An 18528-nucleotide genomic window follows, 5' to 3' on the forward strand; every position below is an offset into this window, starting at 1 on the left:
CACGTCTCGAGAATCTCATTTAAAAATAATTTAAAAATTTAAAAAGCATGCGACTCCATCCCCAGATCTGCGTCCCACTAATCAACAGCACTGATATACAGATAATGGTTTTTACAATGCTGCTTTTAAGCAATTTATAAGGAATTGTTTCACGGCAGCTGTCAGGACACAAATTTAGCTGTGAGCAAGTTATCAAGCACCTTTCTGCTCCACTTGGAGGTTGCCAGGAGACAGATAATGCCAGCTCCAGGCTGGCAGTTTATAAGGGCTGAGTGTTAAGACCTAAAATGTCAATATTGGTCCCATGGGAAGGAATAATTAAGGCATAAAGACCTTAAAGGCTTGTCACATACGGCCGGCCAGCTGTCACATCTGTCTGTTCGCATTCGTGCAGTAACAAGCCGGGGCCCATAGTGAAGTAGCAACAGAGTATGTAATGGCCGGGCATTAAATGTCAGCTGACTGGGCTAAGACTAAAGGCCTGCAAAAGGATGAAGACAGAATGAGGAGAAGCATGGCATTTCACACAACACACAAGTACCACTTGTCATTTTAGATGTTCTCTCCCACTGAGGCTGACGAGAAGAGAAATATTTCTTCTTCTTCTTCATACCTATTCCCAGGATCAAGTGTTACAGGTAGAAACAGAGCTTAACGGAAAGATAAACAACTTCATATTCATGAGTCAGCCACTTAAACTGAAGCATATCACACTGGGAATATCCTGGAGGACCGTCAAGTTAGAACTGTCCTACATGTTCATTAAGTTTATTAAAAGCCTACAGAACAGTTAAAAACATATTTTTAATAATTAGCTCTTCAACCTTTTTCTTAAACCTTATCTAATTTCTATTATTATCTTCAACAGAAATATTAGGGGGCCACACAGTGGATAAAAAAGAAAAAAAACAGAATGTACTAGAATAAAGACGTATGTTCACAAAAATAGTCATAAGTTTATAAGAATTAATTTCATACATTTAGGAGAATACATTTGTAAAATGATGAGATTAAAGTCACATGTTAAGATGATGTGATTTAAGGGAGAAAGCAGACAAGTCCTTGTTGCCATTAAACCTAAGCAGCAGAGTCTCTCCAAGTGCACACATTTCTGCTGACTATGTTCCCTGGTTTACTTGGGTTCCAAATCTTCAGGTTTCACAGGGAATTTCTCGTGCAAAACAAAGCTAAAAAGTCACAGCGGCTACACAGAAACAGTGAATTGAGTTTGCGGGGGCTTTGCTGTGCTGTGCTCTGAAACATTTCCTGTCTTGGAGAGAGTGAACGTGGAAGTGGAAGATGTCTCTGCGACACGTCAGGTTAGAGCCCTGGTTTGTTTTGGCAAATCCAGCTTCTGACTGATGTAGTGGCTTTGTTTAACTAAGTGTGTGTGTGTGTGTGTGTGAATAAGAATTCTTACAGACACTGTATGAATGTGAAGAGTGTAAACACACAAACGAAGATGAATTGAACGACTGAGGTCAAGGGGTCACTGTACAGTGATTTCAGAGAGGTACAATAATAACAACAGTGTTTCAACAGCATTCATTTCCTAATAGTGAAATGAGTGAGGTTCAAACCTCGGGCCGATGACATGACAGTGACCGTCGTACCTTGTTGAACTTTTCCTCCAGCCTCTCAGATTAACGTGTCTCTTACTGTATCATTTCATGGCCTTGAAGCTGGTAGTTTTTCTTGCGTTTATATTTCTAATCATTTTTATTGACATTTTCTCTTTAAACTAAATGCTGTAAATGCTGTCAGCCAAACGCTGCATCTGAAGCGTCCTACCAGCTGTCAATATGATTGAGTGTCTGCTGCTTATGCTTCAGCTGTTTCTCCTGCTACTTGTTATTCCTCTGCTGGTAAATTTTACATCTTCTGTCACTCAATCTTTTTGAAGGTTTGTTTATTTTTATTCTAATCATCCATCTTGCTTGTCTTTCTGCATGGACTGATGCCCTTTACACACTATGTGGCTCTCTGCTGTCCAGCCGAGAACATCTGTGTGTTTGTCGGTTCGTCAGCAGGCAAAACTAAATGTCATGTTACGGAGTTAAATCTTAGAAAGATAAAAAACAAAAAATTCATAAAACACATTGTCAGTGTGCGATATATTTTAACCCAAGGTAAATGCATTGCTTTTCAGTTATGGCAATATGGACACAAACATTTTTCAAAAGCTTCAACTCGATCCACCGGCATCTGGCCTTTCTCATAACTGGTCAGCCCTCCCCTGCCCTCCTCTCCTCTCCTCTCCCTCCCTTCAAGATCCCCACCCTGTTTAGTACTCACCTAGATCAAAGTCTTTCATACATCTGTTCTGCGTGACGCTGCCTTGCCTGGCCAGCTGGACCCTTGTCTGTCAGGGCTCTCAGACTGTTGGTGTGGCACCACTGCACGACCATCCAAAGCAAAGCACATCAGCGAGCTGCAAAACACAAACAGAAGAAAGAGTCGGCAACGCGGCAAGTGTGGGCGGAAGCCAGAGCTTCACTGTGTTCTTGAGAGACTCGGTGTAAAGTTGACTGTTGGTGCACATCTGTTTTGCAGGAAAGTAAAACACAAAAGATGTTCTGCAATGTACACTGTGTGTCTTTGGGACCAGGTATAACCAGAGCAGACTCCACGAAAACTGAGGTGAGGTTTAGACCTCAGTTATTAGCATGCAGAGTCTGCACAACGCCACCAACTGGATCGTTGTTGCGTTAAGTTGTCGCAATCAAAGAGACTAAGGAGAATGATAACTGTATTCATGTCACATGTATCCTTGGTAACCTCTGCTAAGTGACACAATGAGTGTAACTTTGTTCATGATGGGAGGAGAAAAATGGGAGGGAGAGTCAAACAGAATACCAAACATATTCTCTGGGATAAAAAGTTATGGAAAGAGCAGCACAAACTGCAACTGCAACCTAGTAAAGATGCTTCTTAATCTGTGTTCAAACAGATCATGTCATGGACAGAGATGTAGCCGTATTATAGTGTGGGACATTTACAGTTTATGACATAGGGATCACTTTCTTTCTGTCCCTGAAACTCCATGAAACTCCATTCCTGTAGTACATACTTATACGTACTAGACGTATGCGTTTGTTAAATTCACAAAAGCAGTTTAGTCACAACCGAAATGCTACTTTTTTAGCTTCTAATGTAGTAAAAAAGCAGCGTCCGATTCAGCAGACACCTTTGAGTTTGAGGGATTCTTTCACATTTTTGATGCATTCTACTAAGATTCAAGGAAGTGCAGCGTCTCACAGTTCAAATCAAGCATTAAAGGAATAACTACGACAGAGGGACTATTTCAAGCCTCGAGTGTATTCTTAGAATATCAGACAGCAGGTTTGATAACAGCACTAGTTCCAAGAGGTGGTGGTGGAAAAAAAAAACTGAAAACACCATCCATTAACCATCATAGATGTCAGATTCAGATGGATCATAGACGGAGAGCCGTGTCCAGGAAATACTGAGTCATCAGTGGCAACAGAAATGGAACACAGGAAGCAGAGCCACACGTTCACTACGGAAACCATCGTACAGTATTAGAACAGCAAACAGACCACTGTAGCACAAACGGATGACACAGAGGTGACAAGACCTGAAACTGAATCACCCACGCCTCAATTCTGACCCTGCAGTAGCTGTGGAACACGCTTCAACTGTATACGTATAAAAAAGGTTCATGTTTGTAACCGTTCTGCATGCAGAGGTTCCACCCATCGTCAGGTCATAGAGAGAAAATGAGGTGGAAAATAAAAAGGAGAACAATGAAACAAAAGACATTTTCTGGAAGAGGAATTTGGAATTGTATAACACTAAAATTGTAAATAATCATTAAAACAGACTCTCATTAGAGTAGAACTCTATACAGATTGATCATAATCAATAATCATTTAACATGATCATTATTGATCAAGAAAAAAAAATGACTGAGTGACCAGAGACAGAAACATATTCAACATATCCAAGTACATTTTGCTGAGTATGGAGTTCATAACTGCTGAGATTTATGAGCTCTACAGCAACAAAGAACAACTTGAAATTATGGCGATAGCAACTAAGATATGAGTCGCAAATTACCTTAAATTGAAACAAATTCTGTCTAACAAAAACACTAAAGGGTAATTTACCTTTGTCCCTGATGTAATGAGAAAAGAAGAGACTGCTTTTCACACTGGGGTTCTTTGTATTCACGACCAGTAGTCAAGGTGGCTGTGGGCTTTTACCTCAGACGGAGAACTGATCATCTACACGAATGACTGAAATACCTTAAGATTCACGTGTTTATGCACGCACGCACACACACACACACACACACACAGTTGAAAACTCAATCAGATGCAAAATGCAGGGAATAAAAGAAATGTCAAACAACAAGTGCAACTGATTTGTATGTGGGACCAGCGTCATGTGATCAATAGCTCCCCTGAAAAGAATGTGTGTTACAACTACAACACAACACATGAACAGTAGGAAATACAACAACAGAAAGTATCACAGCACTGAACACTGAATTCCCATTTAACCAAATGATATCTGGTCAATTTGGTTAGAGAGTAAGTCAGCGTTAACCTTTGTCATTTCTTGCAGAACTTCTTTCGTTAAGGAAAAAAAACGCTCCACGTGCGGAAAGAGTTGAGTGCATTTCTTTTGAATCGACACAGAGTGATTTTGTGGCTGCAATCAAAAAGTTTTCTTATAAAAGTAAAATCCTCTTCATCCTCTTAAAAAAGTGACTGACACTGACAAATTATTACATATTTACTGATATTTTATTGGATGCTCTTCTACCATAGATTATGGCCATCTACAGCACTATGAGACAACTGTTCTTCAGTTTCACTGGCTCCAGCTCCAAGTTTAAAACAAAGTTAGAGGTTTTCAGAATCTCCTAACTGTTTTGTTCCACTGTGTTGTTTTTTGGGGATCAGCTGTTTTCAAAGTTGCTTGAATTTAATAACACAGTGCACACAGGAGCCCCCCACCAAATGGAAAAGAAACTAAATAAATTACCAGTTATTATTTATTATTGTGGTACATTAGTTAAATCAAAATTCCCTTGTAAGAATAACAATGGAGCGCTAACTAGAACCTTGAACATTGGACTCAAACCCTCATTGCTGCGCCAGTTTCAAACCCCGGCAGGTTCAAAACTAAATTTCCTGTTTAATAGTCACAGCTTGTCACACGGTGTCTTTTCTGTTACATGAGGAAATGATTTATGACCTGACGCTTGTAACGAGCCTATGAAGCATTTGGATAAGCAGGATGAAATTACCTTCCTGTCTCTCTGTCCATCCTGCATTTGTTTGCTTCTCATTGTGACTACAGAACCCAGGAGTGGTGAGTTATAACAGGGACAGAAAGCAGAGCCTTTTCAAACATAAAATAAAACAATAGTCCAGTGCACACAAAGGTACAAGGTACACACAAAAGAAGCGTCTCTATAAAATTAAAATATGTAATAAATAAAGACCTAATGTCATACCTAGTAAAACGTAGAGGTTGTTGTCATTAAAGCTTTGTCCAAATAAACACATGTAAACAGATGTTCCATGTGTAAAGGGCTGCTAATTTCCCACAGCAATACTGAGCTTTAAGCTAACAAAGAATACCTTAATGGCTGAACAACGCTACAGAAACAAAAGACATGTGTACAAAAAAAAAAAACATTTCATCATGTTCCTGTCTCATTTGCATCCTGAGAGGAATGCTGACATTTAAAAATAATCCTGCTGACTTGAGAACCAAGCGCAGCCAAAACAGCGGCACTCGTGTGCATCAGAAAACGGGTTGACATGTGAAACCGAAGCCAATCACAGGTGAGCGCATATTCTGGTTCAATAAAACACAAACCAAATGTAATGGCTTCCTATTCCCATCCACTGTGACATTTTCCCTCTTATTTTTTTCCATCTTTTACAACTACCATTTAGCCTGCCTCCATTTCTCTTTCCTCCCAGCTGCCGCCTGCCCTCCCTCACTCAGTTTTCATTCTAAATCCACTTTTCTGCCCCCATCTTTTTCTCTTTTTCCATCCAAAACAACAGCCGTTCCAGGAAGAGGCCCATCAATCTTCTTCAGTGAGACCTGAGTGCGAGGGAGTGCCAAGGCTACAGCAGATTACTATCTCCCCTTACCTCCACTCAACACTGGATAACATTTAGAAGGAGAGGCTGAGTGAATAGAGAGGCAAGGAGGGTCCAGAGTGAGTCAAAGACACAATTGTAGATAGAAGGCAGACACATTAGATTTAAAAGCCTCAAACACACTTCCAGCCTGTCAACAGAGGAACCTTGTCAAATAAAAAAAACGACAGCAGTGGAATATAAAAACACAAACCGAACTGGTAGCCACCAACCCGGGTTAACATCTGCGGCCATTCCTCTAACCATAAACACTTGACCTTTTATCACATCAATCACTAACATCCATCCATTAGTAATAACCACATCTGAAAAACAGTTCATTTTTTTACCAACATCAGGAGTGAAATCAGGAAGTTTGAATTTCGTGAATGTCGTTTATGATGCCAACTGAGAACACTCTGCAGGGCAGTGTGTCAGCTCACGCATTTAACTGTTGATTTTCCAAGGGATTTTCTAAGATGCTCTAGACTGACCTAGGTCTGATATGTTCATTAAATATTTAATTCTAAATCCAAGGAATGAAAACCCCGAGAACAGAGTAAGAAGAGTAAACGGTCGACTACATAATGTGTGTCAGCGCCAGAGTCGAGAGTAAAATATCCGATCATATCGAGCATTTAGCGGTAGTATTTAATACTTTGTAGGGTGCAGGTGAAGAAGAACACGATTCACCAGTCAGACAGTCAAAGGGAAGAGTCGCTGGTGAGTGTGAATGTGTTGGAAACTAAATTTTCCGCTTTGTGATACCTAAAAGTATGTGAACATTTGTGTGAGAAAGAATTCACACTGGAGGTGAGAACCAGAGCTGTGACCTCACAGCTGAGAGGAGTTATTAAGGAGCCGCTTCACTGCCCTCTGTGTTTCACTGGCAGTAATCCATAAAAATAAAAAAAATAAAAAACACATGTGTATCACCAGTAAACCCAAGGCCAAGTGTGTAATACCCACTAAAGGCTGGTTGCAGAAGAACTGAGGCAGATGGAGAAATATTCCAAATAGCTGTCTTAAGTGTGGTGAGGTAGTAGCTCTGTGTCTTTTTATGACTTTTCATCTTCGGAAGCAATCATGCTTACTGCATGTGAACAGCAAGACCACAAAGCCCTCAGTGGGAAGTGCTTAACACGAGAGCAATAACCGCTGCACAGCATTTGCTCTACGTCGTAGCCACTGATCCAAACATTTTAAACCACTCAAAGGGAAATGGAGACATTAGAAAGGGTGGGATTTTTTTCAGGGATATTAGAGTCTTCTCGTATTGTGTGTTCACAACACAGCTGGCAGGGGCTTATAGTTATCTTCAACAGCAACATGGGAACTGAGCATTTAACAGCATTAGTTGGCTTGGAATATCCAACCAGCGGTGGAGAACAAAGGCCAGAAGAGAGGTGGGGGGGGCATGGAGGAGGTGTGATGACCAGGCTCAGCCAACCCCATGAAGAACTTGACACTAACATAATCACTGATAATTGATTCGACTGGTGAGAAAGGTGTTATATAAAAGGATAAAAGTGCAGCGTCGTTGGCAGTGCAGCGTTGAGGTGTAATGGGAGCTGATGGGCCTCGGATGGCCTGTCACACAACATCTCATCACAGCAGAAGAGAGAATTCTGAAAACCTACACAACATCAAATCACTATCAGCCCTGGGCTCATTCAGCATTTTCAAAAGGGACTTTGATCATCAACGGGCCAATAAAAGTCACCGAGCACAGAGGGCGAGGACAGCAAAGAGGCTGAGGGTAAAAAAAAAAAGACAGATGCGGCAGAGGCCCAGCCTTCACTGTTGCCTTATGGTCCTATGATATCATAGGATGGAAAAAAGCAGGGTTCACCAGTGAGAGGTTCGACCGTCGCTTGGGCTTTTCTTTGAGTTACAGGTCAGGTTTCTGCTAAAGTCCAAGTTCCAAAAAGACCGAGCATCCAAGCTCCTCTTGTGGCAGCAAAAAACGGTGAAAGTGAGAGGGTACATCTTGGCGATCATCTTCTATATCTTATACCCTTTAAAAAGATTTGGGTGGTGGTACGATTCCTGCCTACCCTGGAGAAGGTAGGGTTGTGTACCTCATGGCATTCTAAATACTTTTCCAAATCATTATGACAAATATTACTGCGACAACCTCTGATGACGGGAAAGCAGGCAAGCTGTAGGACGACATATATTCCAAATACAACACTTATGATGTCCTTTGTACTACGGTGAATCATGAAACTCTTCCTTTGTTCTATTAAACTCTATTATTCCTGTCAGTAACAGTTGTACAATTCAACCATAAATGGCGTTACAGCCTATTTTTAAATGTGATGAATAGATTTTATCCCATTTCACCTGTACCTTCAGTGACCTGCCACTTCTTAACATGCAGTGTTGACTGTGGTCACCCTCACAGCTCTGTTATTAACATGTAATGGAGACACATGAGGTAGGTGTAGCAGCATTGACTGGGCTGTGCCTATCTGCTGAGTGAACTGATGAAGACGGAGGGCTCCCTGTAGTCTTACAGTCAGAGCGCTGATAAATCGGCCGCCTTCCACCCTGTCACCCTGCTGCCGGGACGATGTGTCTGCATGAGAAGCAGCATGGACACCTGCTAGACTGGAAGTGGCGATATAAAGTGGCATCGCCAATGACTTCATGAACTCAGGGAGGCAAAGAGCACAGAGGAGCTGGACGGCTTCCATTGTGTCGCCGTGGGAGGTGTGTGGCTGAGACACCTCCTGAACCCCCCCACCCACCCCCCGGAGAGTTCACTGAAGTCAGTAAGGCACTGACTTCTTTTTTATATTTGTCTTTGTTAACAACAAAATGACTGGTTTAAGTGCCTGTAAGTTATTTAAGATTTTCAATTTCAATTAAATTTGACATCTCATACGTTTGAGTTTCTTGGGAAAACGATGATTTGCCCTTATCTTAAATGAAGTGTGAAAATGTTGGTAAATGAAGAAACAAAGAGAGATGAAAGGGAATGGGCAGAAGGTGGGAGACAGTAGGACAAGAAAAAGACTGGGAGGATGTTAATGAGCAAGAAAATGCAAACAAAGGGTGTCTGATCAAAACAGGAAAGAACGCAGGGAGAGAAAGAGAGCGAGTGAGAGCAACTCAGGTACTACTGGAAAAGAATTCATGAGCTGAACAACTTTGACAATGAAAAAAAAACACTGTGGCGAGAAGGAGGATCAAGAGCAGAAGAGGAAAAGGCAATATGTGAGACATGACAGGCACACAAGCAGCTTTTGCAACCAAATTTGGCTGTGGGCTTTCTCATATGTCCTTCAAAACGCAGTACTGAAGGCTCCAGACATCACAGCACAATATGTTCTGGGACAAGAAAATACAGGAGCCACAGAAATGAAAGGAAAGAGCAGAGGTAAGAAAGAGAACGGCACAGTTTAAGAAAAAAAAGGGTTGTTTTTGGAGGCATCTGCCCACCACAAGGCAAGACCACAGGAAGGTTAAGATGGAGCCCTGTCTGCACCTCCCTCTGCTCAGTGAGTCTGTCCAACACTGTCCTCCACAGCAGCTGGAGCTTGGACTTCAGCTTCCCAACAGAGGCCTTGGAAATATATAATTTGCAATCAAAGACAAAAAAAGGAAATCTGGATTTCACATCTGCATCATTAACAGAGGAACCATTTAATGTCTATCTACAAAAAAAAAAAAAAATCCCTCAGAAATGTGGCCACCAAAGTCCCTGTACGCACAAACACCCTCCACACAATTGTCACACAGCGATGTCAGCCTCCCCTCATGAATATTCATCTGCCTCATTAGCACTCAAGTGGGGAAACACAGCATATTGCATGAGACCCCTGTTACTTGGGGGAAAAAAAGAATGAGAGTTGAGGGAGAGGGAGAAACGGGGAAAAGAGATGAGACACATGGCGACTGTAGAGGAAGCAGAGGGGAAGGAAAGCAGAGTAGGAGGCAAAGCCTTCCTTCCATTGCCAGAAAACTTTTTTAGAGTCTCAGGAGTGAAAGAGGGGAAAATGTCCCATATTGTTCCGGGAGCCGAAAAACTCCTGACGCTTTTCCTTATGAAGCCAGACCAAGGCAATGAAAGCAGCGTCAGCACCAGGGACAGCGCAGTGGAGCACAGGCTGAAAATTACACACCATTTTACTCTGCAAATGCTCCAGCAATAGAAGCAGTAAAACAACTACAATTCCTCTGCTTAATGTCTGGCGTGTGTGCTAAACGGCAGTAGATGTGTGTGTTCACGACAACCCCAGCTGAAGCTGTACAAACAGTCATGCAAACCCCTTGTCTTTGTGCTGTAACATACAACATACAATGATGAGCTTTCCAGTAGGTCCTGTAGACACTGAGTGGATCGGTCAGTCAGACTCTGTATTCCTGTGGCACTTGTCAAAAGACAAACATGCGCAGATACTCACAAACCTACAGAGGAGATTATTTTGTCTTCGTCTTGTAATGCCAGTGAATCTCTTAGCAGGAACTGACAACAGGGGAAATCTCTCATCCTGCAGCTGTGTCCTCAGAGAGGCCACAGGAAAAAAAAAGTGAAGAAGCAGCAGATTCTCCCCGTATTTTCTTACCTTTCTTTCTCTGTGGCCATGGCGACACAAACATTTCGCCGCTGGGAACGAGGACATGAGGTAAAGTTGGGTGATGCCCAAATTTGTTTGCCCACAAGCACTGGAGTAACATTGGTCCTTTAAAGGACATTGACAAAACCCAGACTACCATAATTGGACAAGTCTAAGAAAATCAATACCGCTGCTTACACGTGGGGCCCTCCACCGAAGCTGTTTCATATTCCAAGTTCTGCACACGCTCTCCGACAAAAAAAAAAAAAAAGAGAGAGAGACCTTCAATTTTAGACCCTTATGAACTATCGATTTTACAGACACATTTCATTTCATTCACTCTTTCTTCAGCACCTTCTGTTTTCGCTCTCTCTCTCTTTACCAGGCCTTGATTCTGATTTTCAAATGGCTGTTAAAAGGAAACAAGAGTGTTTTTGTTCAGGGGCAGACCAGGTGAAATAGACTTTTACAGAAAACTTGGGGAATTTAGAGCATTAAAATTCCCCTTTGACTTTCCATGATGACTATATTCGCTCATCTATTGTAGTTTTATTAAAATTGAACGACAAAAATATTTACTAATTCTCAAAAACTGTGGGATGAGTCTCATTTAAACTGTGATAGAATAGTTGACCCAGACAAAATAACACAACATCTACATTATTATCTAAACAACATGGTGATAATCTACTTTATGAAGTATGTATTTCATTTGTTGACATAAATGTGGAAGCCTTTTTTGTTCAATGCCTCAAATTTCCAAATCACAGCCATTTCATCTGAGCTGCAGCCACACAACAACCTGCGTTTGACACATATTCAAAGTGCCTCCAGCAGTTTGTGTGAAAATGATATACTTCTGAAATGCCAAATCAGACAATATTTTGGCCACGCAGAGCTGAATCTAGCAATCAAGCCATTTGGATGGGTAAACATTTCCAGGCGTAAATGCCAGATAATATCAGTGAAACTGGACCTGACTTTTAGGCAGCGACAACTCGGTCCAACTCTGTGGGTAACTCATTCATATTCAGATAAAATCTGGGGTCAAAGGTTGTGCTGAGCAGGCTGGCGGAGAGCAGGGACCTGACCAGTTCAAATCACAGGTCCGACCTCAGCCTGCATGCATGATTTAAATACATCTAAATGGCAGATGGCTGGAGAGCCAGGCAGAAGAACCGATGTGGAGGAAGCGGAGGATGAGGATGTGCACTAGAGTGAGGGATGGCTGCACTTGTCTTGAAGATTACTTTTCTTCTTAAAACATTCACTTCATCTGTGTCACTCCCGCTTCCAACTTGTTATTGGAAAATAGCTCCGTGCGGGATTGTTGGAAAACCATTTGATACCAGCACTATCTACATCAGTCACACACTGACACACACGTACACACAGAAAATACATTTCATCCTGCATATCGGAAGCAGCCAATAGCTCTGGCAGGCATTTGCGACCCCAATCCATATTTCAATTTTCCTTCTCTCATGCAAACTAATTCGATACTTGTTTCGCCAGCCCGTCCCCTACCCTACCCCCCCCCCACACACACACACACACACACACACACACACAAGTGATCAGCAATGTGAGAAATGAGCCTCTTCTTGTGCTGCATCTATAAAAGTCCCAATCAGAGACATTTTTGAGTGGGCCTCTGTCGGCGTCAATTACGTCCTGGTAGAATTGCACAAAGACAAGTACTTGGAAGGAGAAGCAGGAACTGTTGCTTTGTGACAATCTTTGCTGACTTTAATAAGAAATACAGATCAGCTTTCTCCACATCCACAGAAAGTATTCAGCCTGTGTAAGACATATTCATACATCAAACACTGCCAGCGCCCATATTAACAGCTCAACATGGTTTCACATCCGTTCAATAGGCATTATACATACAACTACGGAATCGAAAACAAGGAGTGTATATTCTTGTTAGTGCATCTGCATGTGTACTTACCAGTTATGAATAGAGAACTTAAAATGAGAATTTCGTTTTTAACTTTTCAGCCCCACCCTCAGCTTGTCCTCCTAAAACAGTCCATTAAATGTGATTACAGCCCCACCTACAGGGCAGGAATCCAAATGTTTACATAATCTACCTTGATAGATATTACAGTAGATATACCTCGACAAAGACACAAACTTTAGTGACATCAACGAACACTTGAATCTCCACTCACAGCAACAACATGGCTTTGGGTTTGGATTTCAGACAGTATACAGTATGTGTCCATCTGTTATCAAAGCGGGGGGGAGGGAGGGGGTCTATTGAAGGACAGCTAGAAAATAACTGACAGTTAAGTCTAATGGCCAGGACCTTTCAGACTGCAGCTCTCTGTCATGTGCTTCCACCAGTAGATGGGCACATGAAGACACACTGGACTCATTCATGACGGACGACTGCAGGGTCATCTCTCCATCTCCTAAAAGTTACCAATACTGACAGCAGTATCTGATATTTCCCTTCTGTATTTTGGGTACTTTACAGAGTAGGCAGTTCACGTAAGTGCGGAAATAATAACATTACCAAAGGGAAATGCCCAAAATAATGCCCTCTATGTGAACTGCCTTGTGGTCAAATTAGCAGTTTACAATAGACTAAAAAGTTTATTGCTGTAATGGTGAACTGCTTACCTGGACGTTACCTAGAGATTTTGGAAAGACTCGTCATAAGCTATATAGCCTAACACCTCAGAAAACATGCATGTCCAACATATACATGTCTAACTGTTACACAATAGAAACGATACTGGACTAAAGACACTTTGTCTCTATTTTACCTACTTTCCAATCTGCATTTTTGGGCTGAGGATACATGAAGTAGCATCTAGACCTTAGCCACAAAAACATACACAGGAAAACATGCAAACGACTCCAACAGGGAGGTAAACGTAAAAGTGTTCAGTCACTTTCCTAAAGCTCCCTGTCAAAATACTCTAAATGAGAAAGGACAACACAAAATGTAAATGTACAGACTGACCAATCCCTGCCCTTAAATCTAATTTAGTGATGCTGGGATAACCAGAGATGAGTAACAGTGTCTCAGGCCGCACGTTTCTACAAGCAACGCAAAGGTTTGAGGCAGGCAGGTGATGGCAACAAATACAGGGGTTTAAACAGCGACAGCTTTACGATGCCTGAGCGGCCACTGCGACTCCATTCCTGTTTGATTCTATTAGCGCGGCCTCCGCTATTTGTTTTGATTGGCTCATGGTCCATTCCCAGCTGTTAAAGAAGCACCTACAATAAATAAGCCAAATGGCTACATCCCGTAGTGTATGAAGAAGAGGAGGGGGATGAGGAAGGGTGGGGGGGACGGCAGGCAGCTGGCCACTTGTGCGTAAAGAACATCTAACAGAGTGGTTGAATAGCTTAATATACAGCACCGGCTAAATGAACACAGTCGACAAGAGGAACAGCTGGGCACGTAAGACTGTAAGAGAAATGTGACGAGTGTTTATGTAGAATACAAGCGAGCAAATGACCAAGCACTGCTCCAACAAACCAACTGCCTCTTTTCCCTCCACACAAACTCCCACAAACCAAAAAAATATCTCCCAGGTGCCAGGTGCAAAACCTACGGAAAAGCCACCTGTCTCATTACCGTTCTTGATGCTCACAAGTCAGCTTAGGAAGCCAAGCATCTGGCCTTTCCCTTCCAGCCTGATCTTGTTAACAGCATGAATCATCAGTGCACCACCCATGCAGTTGTTCTTGTTTGCTTTACTACAATTTATTTTATTTTTAATTTGAAAAAAAAAAAAAAAAACATAACAGTTTTGTGTTTGTTCTTTTAAGTTACTACAGTCAGAAATTGCAATAAGCCAGGACACAATGATATATTCTTAGTAAAACCTGCAAAGGTAAGTGTTTTCATTTAGAACCAACGCACGATGAATAGCAGGATACTGCCACTGTGTTCCCTTATTTTTTAGGGTACATGGTGAGGCTGGTCTGACCTGAGGTCAAAACCTTCGCAAAAACATGTTGGGAGTCAGGATGGAACTGTAAAGTCAAGGTGAGACAAAAAGTATTTACTGCTGATTGTGAAAATGACATGTATTCACTGTGTACTAAAGCAATGATGAGTGAATGGACAGTTGTATAACACCTTTATTTATGTTATTTAATTTAAAAAGTTGATTATCACCATTTATACATTTATTCTGAGAACTTGGAGTATATTTTTACAAGCCATTATTTTCTCTTTTGCAAGGGATTTTTGTCATGTAATTATACCCCAGTGAAAAATTACAATTGTTTACAGGAACTACGAGTTCCTGAAAATGTTTTGTCAGTGTTAGTGCACATTCACAGGTATCTGGATACGGGCTGTCACTGTTCCTGGCTATATTTAGAGGTCTAACGTACTTTGGGCGCCGCTGCTCTTGAACCTGAAATATGCCACTTTTTATATGCTGTTGTGCCATATCTCCAGGCCCAGGATGACTTAAAAAAAAAAAGAATGGAGAGCTTCCAGTCAGGTGTCTACAAAAGGGGAGTGTCAAAATAAATGAGCACCAGGTCTGAATGCCACCAAGTGTACGTTGTGTGCATGCAGCAAATGTAATTTGTACGAGATCCAGCGTCATCACTGGCATCATATGTGCAGTGTTGGTTTTGTGAAACTACTGAGTGTATACAGATAATTGACAGTTAGTTTCGCCAGTGATTCAAATGCCACATGAAGACTTAGCTTAAAACTAATTAAAATGTGTTACCTTCTGCTTTAGTCTGAAACTCATTAAAAATAATGACTAATGTGATAATGAATGTGAAGTTCTGTAGAACTCTCTGCAGGGCCAATGTGTGTTTCACTGTACTGGTCACAAATATAAAATGCTTTTTAATATAAATTATTTAGTGTCATACTATCTCCATAGCTATGACTATTTAGCCCAATGGTAAACATAAAACCACAAGCCAGTCTTCTGTGACTGATGGGACAATAAGCTGAGGTTGTGTTGAATTTCAAGTCCACCATGGGCATAAATTAATTTTCTATTCTTGGATTTTCATTTACAGGCATAATACATTGATGAACCACACCCAGCCGCCGCACTAAACTGTACATATTGAAATCAAATATTGCTTGAAAACAACAGCACTTTCTTTTCACAGATGGAGTAGCAGCTTTAAAAAAAAAATCAATTACTCTTCCAAACTTTTATACCAATATTTCTGTAAGTCACTTCCACTGACAGTCTGATATGTAATGAATATGTCAGACAGCAATGCAGGAAGAGTAACATGATAAAAATGCAAATGCAAGTTATCTTTGAGATTCAAATATTTTCACTTGTACACTTAAATTAAACAAGAATTCCATTCAGAGCCGTTCTCAGCACCCACACTGCAGCCTGCACGTACACACCATTCCGGCACAACCGAGTGGAAACAAAGCTCTGAAACTGAGAGAAAGGCTTTAAGAATGCACAGGGTAAGACGAGAACCAGCTCATTAGAATCAAACAATTCTCATTAATCCCATTCCAGATATAATTAAACTGTTAATAAAACAGATAATGTTGATTCATTTTACCAAAAATTGAAAAAAAAAAAAAAAAAAAAAAAAAAAAGGTCGCAGTACATGTTAGAAAACATTTTAAAAAATTAAAGTGATCGTTTATTCCCTGTTGCTAAGTACCAACAACCCTATGGTTATATACCAGTCCGGAGGTCTGACTGTACATTTTGTTTTCTTATTGTCTCTGTATCTGTAAAGCCTTTGCTTGGCCACTACTAAAAGTTACTTCTTTTAAAAAAAATCCAGTCACAGCAATTGCAGTTTTGCTTTTAGCAATCGAGAAAATCATTCCTACAGTACGGCCCAAACAGATACAACTACAAAACGTTAAAATGAAACATGCATTAAAGCACGATGCCACAATGACAGCCACAGAACATATATGAAAATACACAGTCAAAGAGTCTCAGAGTCTTTACACTGACTCTGACTTCAAATGAAATGTTTTTCTCTTACAACTTGTGTAAATATGATCCTTCTCTCATTTGGACTCCAATGGTTTCAGGTTGTACTGAACAACACACAACTCATTTTCTAAGTTGTAAATTCACGGCATCAGGCAACAGCACAAGTGGAAATTGTGTGTCATTGACAGCCGAGACAATCCAATAGAAGCCCAGAGGTGCTGTCTGGGCTGTTATTGGTGCATCTTGAATTTTCCAAACAAGACTTTGTTTAGCAAACAGATGGCAAACATTGATTTCTTAAATATGCAGCAAAACAACAACGCAGCAACAAGGAAACCTTCTCTGTAGAGCTACAGCCTCCACAGGCACCTGAGCGGTGTTTACGGGTTTGTGTTAATTACTGTGTTGATTGTCGTTACAAAGGCAGCGATAGTGTCTTTATGTCCATCTACATGACATACAGTTTATTAAAAAAGGAGTGTCCAAATGATTAATTAAGCCAAGTGAGCCCATTTCAGTCTGTAGAACATAGAAATCAATTCAAGTTGTTTTGTTTTTTTGTTTTTTTTCTTTATTTATTCGTCATCACCAAATACACATAGAATGACATGGAAAATAAACAGATTGTTGAAGAAACTCCGAATTATTCATACACGCTGGAGAAACGTCCATTAAAAACAAAACAAAAACACAGAAAGAACTGTGACACAAGAGAATAAAATTTATATAAATTATTTAATTTAAAAACTAATTTTGGTTGTTAAGATTAATAATAATTACTCCAAGTGATTTGTTTTATTAAACAAAATATTAAAATACATTTTGGATATGTGTCTGTCTTTAAAAATGTACTTCAAGCAGGAGACACCTTCAGTGCATCATTCTGACAATGAATCAGCACAGGCAACAGTGACTGTTCCATGGCACCTTTCACTGGTGTTAAATTACACCTCATTTGACACTAATTAATCAATGACGTGATCGACAGCTGATACTTTGAATTTAATGTAGTAATCCTGACAGACGAGTCTGTATCTCACCGGTCCACGACAGCTGAGGGAGTGACATCACTCACACAGGGTTATTCCTCTCTGTGTTACTGCCCACTCTCTCTGGATTATTATGTTATCTAGCTTTCTTTAAATGGTGATATTGGTAAAACAACTATTTTCTCTATTTAAATGTATTTATTCACTAAATACATGATGCAGTTAAACTCTCTCTGAATTTTGGATTTAGAAGAACTATTTTCATTTCAAAGTGGATTATCTTAACTAACTGCACTGTATGTCTCAGCATTTGGATCTCAGACTCACAGATAACACTGACACGTGCACCTTTAATTACCTTCACATTCGGCACTCCTTCGCCGAACTTCGTCTACTGACGTCCGCACGTCCACCAAACGTCAGGGACCGACATAACCGCTGCTCGATGGGATATACACGGGCATATAGTCACGAGTGGAAGAACTCACGTGTTTCGCAGGTAGCGAACAGATTGAGGTTTTTGACAGAGCGCTTCCGGGACGAGGCTGTGACGTTTACACAACGTCACAGAAAACACAGAAAACGTCACAAGAAAAACAACAGTTTTACCAAAAGAACAATTCTGTTTTATAAAAAATATTTGAAATATTAGGGACCAAACCTGTTTAAATATAGAGTAATTTGAGACTTTGGTTAAGAATATGGAAACACAAACACCTCTCCACCAAACCCAGCACCTAAAGCTAATAATTTAGCTCACAATAATTTAACTGTTGTTGTATCATACTGCTGGTAAAACTAAAAATAAATATATCACCAATGTCATAGGACATTTGTACCATAGGATAGAGGCAGCTGTGGCTCAGAATGTTCTGTGTGCTGTAATATAACATGGCTGGTTTTGTTGATGCACCAT

At 40.7% G+C, this 18528-nt stretch overlaps 1 long non-coding RNA gene across 1 annotated transcript in view; it reads right to left on the reverse strand.

The window, feature by feature from the left end:
• The window catches only part of LOC103392654 (uncharacterized), a 92287-nt gene extending 73966 nt beyond the window's left edge, over window positions 1-18321 (reverse strand). Inside the window, exons 1-2 of the long non-coding RNA XR_522938.3 lie at window positions 17971-18321; window positions 2296-2431 (exon numbers count right to left, since the gene is read on the reverse strand). This is a non-coding gene — a long non-coding RNA (uncharacterized LOC103392654). The remainder of the gene's footprint in view (window positions 1-2295; window positions 2432-17970) is intronic.
• Window positions 18322-18528: the final 207 nt, after the last annotated feature.

This window comes from Cynoglossus semilaevis, chromosome 17 (genome assembly GCF_000523025.1).
Source record: "Cynoglossus semilaevis isolate Cse_v1.0 chromosome 17, Cse_v1.0, whole genome shotgun sequence".
NCBI lineage: Eukaryota > Metazoa > Chordata > Actinopteri > Pleuronectiformes > Cynoglossidae > Cynoglossus > Cynoglossus semilaevis.